The following is a 5,778-nucleotide window of genomic DNA, read 5'->3' as shown; positions in this document are numbered from 1 at the left end:
TTTTTAGTAGAGAAGGTTTCACCACGTTGGTCAGGCTGGTCTCGAACTCCTGACCTCAAGTGATCCGCCCACCTCAGCTTCCCAAAGTGCTGGGATTACAGGTGTGAGCCATCGCACCTGGCCTGCTGGCTGAAATTATATCACTCTTGTTCTGGTTCTCATCCTATCTACCACTCTTTTCTGACAGCTGTCCAATTACTTCCTTTAGACAAATCCAAAAAAAGTCAAATTGTTGGACCAAAATGAAAAGAAGCCTTCTGATTTACATTACAAAACTGCCCTCCAAAATGGTGACAAAATTTGGACTCCCACTAGCAATGTATAAATATGCTAACTTTTCCAAAATTGTTCTAAGCCTGGTTTTCAATATTTAAAAATTTTATAGGTGAAATATTTCAGTTTTTTTAATTTGCATCTTTTTTAGTCTAGCTAAATTAAACATGATTATTATCCTTATTTCTCTTGTGAAGTGCCTGTTTATATCCTTAGTCCCCATTTTTTCCTATTGAATTGTACTGTTTTTCTTACCAACTGATTTGAACTCAATATATTAAGACAGCAATCCTTTATTGCATTATTATAATCACTTCTCCCAAGCCTCTTGTTTGCCTTTTAGTTGTCTACTGGCATAAAGAAGCTGTCAATTTTCATGTAATTGAATTCACTCATTTTCCCCTTTGAGAGTTCTTCCAACACACTTAATGATGAGATAAAAATTTGACTCTATTTTCTTCATTTGTATAGTTAAAAAATTTTTTTTGGATTATCACCTTATTCTGGTTGGTATGCAGTATGAGAACAGATCTAACTTTATTTTTCATTAAGTATATCTGCCCCACACTTGTGTTCAAAAACTGGGTTTTCATTTCCCTCTAAATGAGCCGCTTCCTCATGGAACTTCTGTATTTCCAGTATCCCATAACTAGAACCAGAGGACCCACCTGTTTCTCTTTCTCACTCCCTGCCTCATTTTCCACACCTAGGCACTAAGTTCCCCTTGATTCTACCTCCAGAACATGGCCGCCCCTCTCTTCTACTCCCACCACCACTCTCAGTTTAGGCCTGAGTTATATGTTGCACCTGCTCTTTTAGCAAACTCAGAAGGTTTTCCAGTCTTTTTTCTGTCCTACTTCCTTCACAACACTAGTATCCAAAAAGCAACGATATTATTTTCCCTGCCTGAATACTATTCTGTAGTCCCCAGTTGCTTCTACGAAATTAAAGCCAAATTCTTCAACCTTGCACTCAAACCTTCCAGATCCGACTCTAGTTTCACTTCTGGACACAATTCTACACATTTGTGCTTTGGCCATACCAAATTATTTACAACTTCCTGACCACAGCATCCTCTTCCCTGCCTGTAATGTCCTTTCCTACCTTGGGGATCTGCAGAAACCCCATCCATTTAGTGGGCAGCTCAAGCAAACACTCTGTTATGAAGCTCTTCCCAATCCACCCAAACACAAGCTCTCACCATCTCCCTTCCACCACCCCTTAATTATTACAGTTATCATGCATTTCACTGCAGTGGTTTGCAGTCACTTGTTTGCATGTGTCTTCCCTACAGACTGAATGGCCATTAAAAGACAGAAACTGGCCAAGTCAGGTGCGGTGGCTCACACCTGTAATCCCAGCACTTTGGGAGGCCAAAGCAAGTGGAGCACAACGTCAGATCGAAACCATTCTGGCCAATGTGGTGAAACCCCGTCTCTACTAAAATACAAAAAATATTGTATTTTTTGTATTTTAGTACGGTTGTGTGGTCGCAGTGGTGCACACCTGCAGTCCTAGCTACTCGGGAGGCTGAGGCAGGGGAATTGCTTGAACCTGGGAGGCGGAGGTTGCAGTGAACCGAGATCACACCACTGCACTCCAGCCTGGCAACAGAGCAAGACTACAAAAAAAAAAAAAAAAAAAAAAAAAAAAAAAAAAAAAAAAAAAAAAAAAAAAAAAAAAAAAAAAAAGACAGAAACCGAGTCTTAGTTATTCATCTCTATACCCCCATGACATGAGTATGTGGTTAATAATAAGCCTGAGGAAAGAAAATATGAATGAACAAATGAGTCCTTAACTTTTACCTGCCTTACCAATCCTACCAATTTTGTCTCTAGAATTTTTATGCCCAGTACCTCTGCTCTAATTCAGGTTCCTGTTACTTCCTGATTATCTTCTAATTGCCTCTAGTTTCACTTCCTTATCACAATAGGTGTTCTCTTAACAAATAACTAAGACTCTATCATACCTGTCTCTATGTCTACCCCTAAACCCCAAAACCTTGTGTCCTAGCCAGCTATCACTTCAAATCATTCATTTAAACCATTCAAATCTCTGTTTCCAATGTTTGTTAGTCTGTGTCTCATACCTGGATAATATCTTCTACTTTTTAGTTTCTCTGCCACCTCCCCTAATGGTATTTGTCACTTGTTACATCCTCTCTTCTCCCTGCTCCCTCAACAACATACTTAGAGTTGTTGTTGCTAATCTGCTGTGGGCTAATCTGCTGTAGGCTGAGTATTCAGATACTCGAACTTATTAGGAACCATATGCTAAGAGGAAGCCAACGCTGAGGCTCAGAACAGGAACAAAGTACGTGACCTCAGTGCAGGAAATTAAACACAAATATCTATGGCGCTCAACCATCTTTTGCAGGTACAGCTGACCCTTGAGCAGCATAGGCTTGAATTGCATGGGTTCACTCATATGTGGATTTTTTAGAATGAATTTATTAGAAAATTATTTGGAGATTCATGACAATTTGAAAAAATTCACACAGTATAGCCTAGAGATATTGAAAAATTAAGAAAAAGGTATGTCAAGAATGCATAAAATATATGTACATTTTGTCATTTACTACCATAAAACATACCCAAACTATAAAAAGTTAAAATCCATCAAAACTTATACAAACTGTACACGGACCATTCTCTGTTGAGTGAGATGTAAACAAATATATAGTATTAAATCATAATTGTTTACAGAGTCATCATTTATCAGTATAAACGTTGTTTTTAAAAAAGCCAAGTCACTGTTATTTCTAAAACGAATTCTAACAGAAAAGATAGTGAACAGAAAAGGATCCCATGTGTAAACATACACATATGGTCAGCCCTAGACCAATTCCATTCAGCAAATTTTATTTTCTTAACTTTTTCTCTTTTTCTTCTTTCTTCCCTTCCTCTGTTTCAATATTATATTCTCTACCCTTACCCACCTTTTCCAAACAAAATGTTTCACAAAATCTGTAAGAAAATCTCAATAAAATGAACTGCATATGATTTATGAAAATATACTACCTTTGTCTAAGGACATTTGTCCATGACAAAAGACAAAGCTAAACATTAAAGGAATGACTCTTTAAGACACTGCCAAGGAAATATATTTGAATAGAGTCAACTTAACAAAGGGGCTTTCTCAGTATATGCCCAATGTCATAACATACAGATAGATGTGTCTAAGTAAAGTTTAACCTACCTGCATAAGTGTCTAACAGAGGGTGCTTCTCTGAAGGTTGCCTTTTGCTCCTAAGTAGGCATTTTCCCCTCAAAAAAATAAGGCTTCTGTTAGCCTCCCTGTTTTCTCTAGTCTCAATCATAAACTTCCTTATCATTAGATTATTACTAGAGGGAAAAACCTCTAAGGCCTATGCTTTTCAGAAATCAGTCTGTCCTTTTGTAGATGGCCAACTTCACCGAAACCATGTCTTCTTAATTTCACAATAAAAATGGCACTCAATCAGCCCAATACTTTGAGAAAGACAGCAGTTTATAAGTCCTGCTATGACACACAGGAGAGGCAGACATCCAATATAAGGATATCTGGGTCAAGTGGAATAAAAGAAACAAAGTGTTACGCAAGTATAGGGGGAAAAGAGGAATTTCTCCTGCAATAATTTGGAAAAGTTTCTTGGAGAAGTACACTGGCTCAGAAACAATAGGAGGACTCTCAATGGACAGTTATGGGGAACAAGGAACAACAGCTTCAAAAATTGATAGTTCAGAAATAGTTGATGCACTCTGTGTGGGTATATGCATGTGAGGTGGTGGATGTTCAGAAAAGATGGTCTGATGTACAGAGAGAAAGCAAGGGTTCCTGAGTCAAGAAATGATGTCACTAGATCCACGTGTCTGGGTAGGTAACTCTGGCATTGGAGTTACGGCAATGATGAAGGAAGGCAAAACAGAAAGTTACTGCAGTGGCCAAGATGACTGCTAATGAGAGCTTGAACTAAGGTAATGACTATGAACAGTCAAGGGGGGAATGGATTTGAGCAAATTTTAGGACATAAAAATGTTAAAATAGAGGAATAAGAGGGTAAGAAAAGGTTTTAGCATACTATAAACAGCATAGACATATCCAAGAAAAGAGAATTATAAGGGAACTTTCTTCATATTTCCCATCAAAATATACCTATATTCCCTACAATTCAAAAGTTCTCATAAATATAAGAATTTCCTGGTATCTCAAAAAAGGCAAAATTTAATAATCCATTTACTATTTTACTCTACAAATTGTTGAGAAATAAAATGTCTCTCAATTTACAACAAATGTCCATCATTATTAGGAGTTGCAGCCTCAGGCCCTAACCTTCTGCTTTGAAAAACTGGGGCACTATGCTAAACAATCTACAAAGCTTCTTCCAGCTCATTCCAGTACCTCACTTAGGGGTAGGAGGGTAAATGTCTCGGCCCTGTTAAAAAAAAAAAAAAAAAAAGACATGATAAACATCTATAGCCCACATCTGGGTAGAATATCAAAGTCCAATTACCTAAAAAAAAATCATGTAGCTAGAAAAAGGTTGAGACGTAGGCCACTAAAATTAGAAGTGAAAAAACAAGAACACAGGACAAAGAATATTAGGATTTTTGTTATTAAACAAAAAGGGATGAGACTGAAGTCACAAAATCATACACATAACCCATGGGGTCAATTTTGACATGTAAAAGGAATAGATTTGGAGAGGGAATTACAACCGCTAACATTTATTTAGAACTTACTATATATCAGGCATAGTACCCACTGAGATGGAGAATTAACAGGTTTAATCCTCACGATAACACTGAGTTGGATACCATTCTCACATTCCTCCCCATTTTTCAGATAAGGAAACTGAGAGTAAGTAATACTCAAGACCCAAAGCTAGAAGGGATGACAACATGATTCAAATCAGGCAGTCTGACTCCAGAGGTATAATTTTTAAAGTATATACTGTACTTAGTACTTAAAGTATAATAAATATGATTAGGCTGCACAAACCAAAATATACACATAACATATATGTGTAAAGTATATATATACACACACATACATATACACACATATATGTTTACATAAACAAGTGAATGATAGATCCAAGGGTAAGTTACCCTCTATTGTTAACACCAGGGAGGATACTTTCCAGAAGAAAACATATATTGCCATCTATATGAGGGCCAAAATGCTAGATGGACCTCATTTCTTAGTCTCACAAAAAATTTTCCACAATTTTGTATTTTCATTTTTAACTTTTACGGTAATAAAATGGAGGCTTCAAAATTGACACTATTTTTTATATCCACAAAATTCAAATAATTATGTGCTTCTGTGTTCGGGTATCAAAATCAATTTGAGGGCCGCGCGCGGTGGCTCAAGCCTGTAATCCCAGCACTTTGGGAGGCCGAGGCAGGTGGATCACAAGGTCAAGAGATCGAGACCATCCTGGTCAACATGGTGAAACCCCGTCTCTACTAAAACTACAAAAAATTAGCTGGGCATGGTGGCGCGTGCCTGTAGTCCCAGCTA

General features: G+C 37.4%; 1 protein-coding gene across 6 annotated transcripts in view; it reads right to left on the bottom strand.

Moving 5' to 3' along the window:
- LNX2 (ligand of numb-protein X 2) overlaps positions 1-5,778 on the bottom strand; it is a 75,827-nt gene that overhangs the window by 48,323 nt on the left and 21,726 nt on the right. Inside the window, exon 1 of one of the 6 annotated variants that reach the window (XM_017537506.2) lies at positions 1,475-1,486. The exons of the other annotated variants lie outside the window; for them this stretch is intronic. The gene's annotated coding sequence lies outside the window, so the exon portion shown is untranslated. Of the gene's footprint in view, positions 1-1,474; positions 1,487-5,778 lie in introns of those variants that run through there. 6 annotated transcript variants of the gene reach the window in all.

This window comes from Cebus imitator, unplaced genomic scaffold (assembly GCF_001604975.1).
Source record: "Cebus imitator isolate Cc_AM_T3 unplaced genomic scaffold, Cebus_imitator-1.0 Scaffold103, whole genome shotgun sequence".
Lineage (NCBI taxonomy): Eukaryota > Metazoa > Chordata > Mammalia > Primates > Cebidae > Cebus > Cebus imitator.
This window is presented reverse-complemented; position numbering and strand designations above follow the sequence as displayed.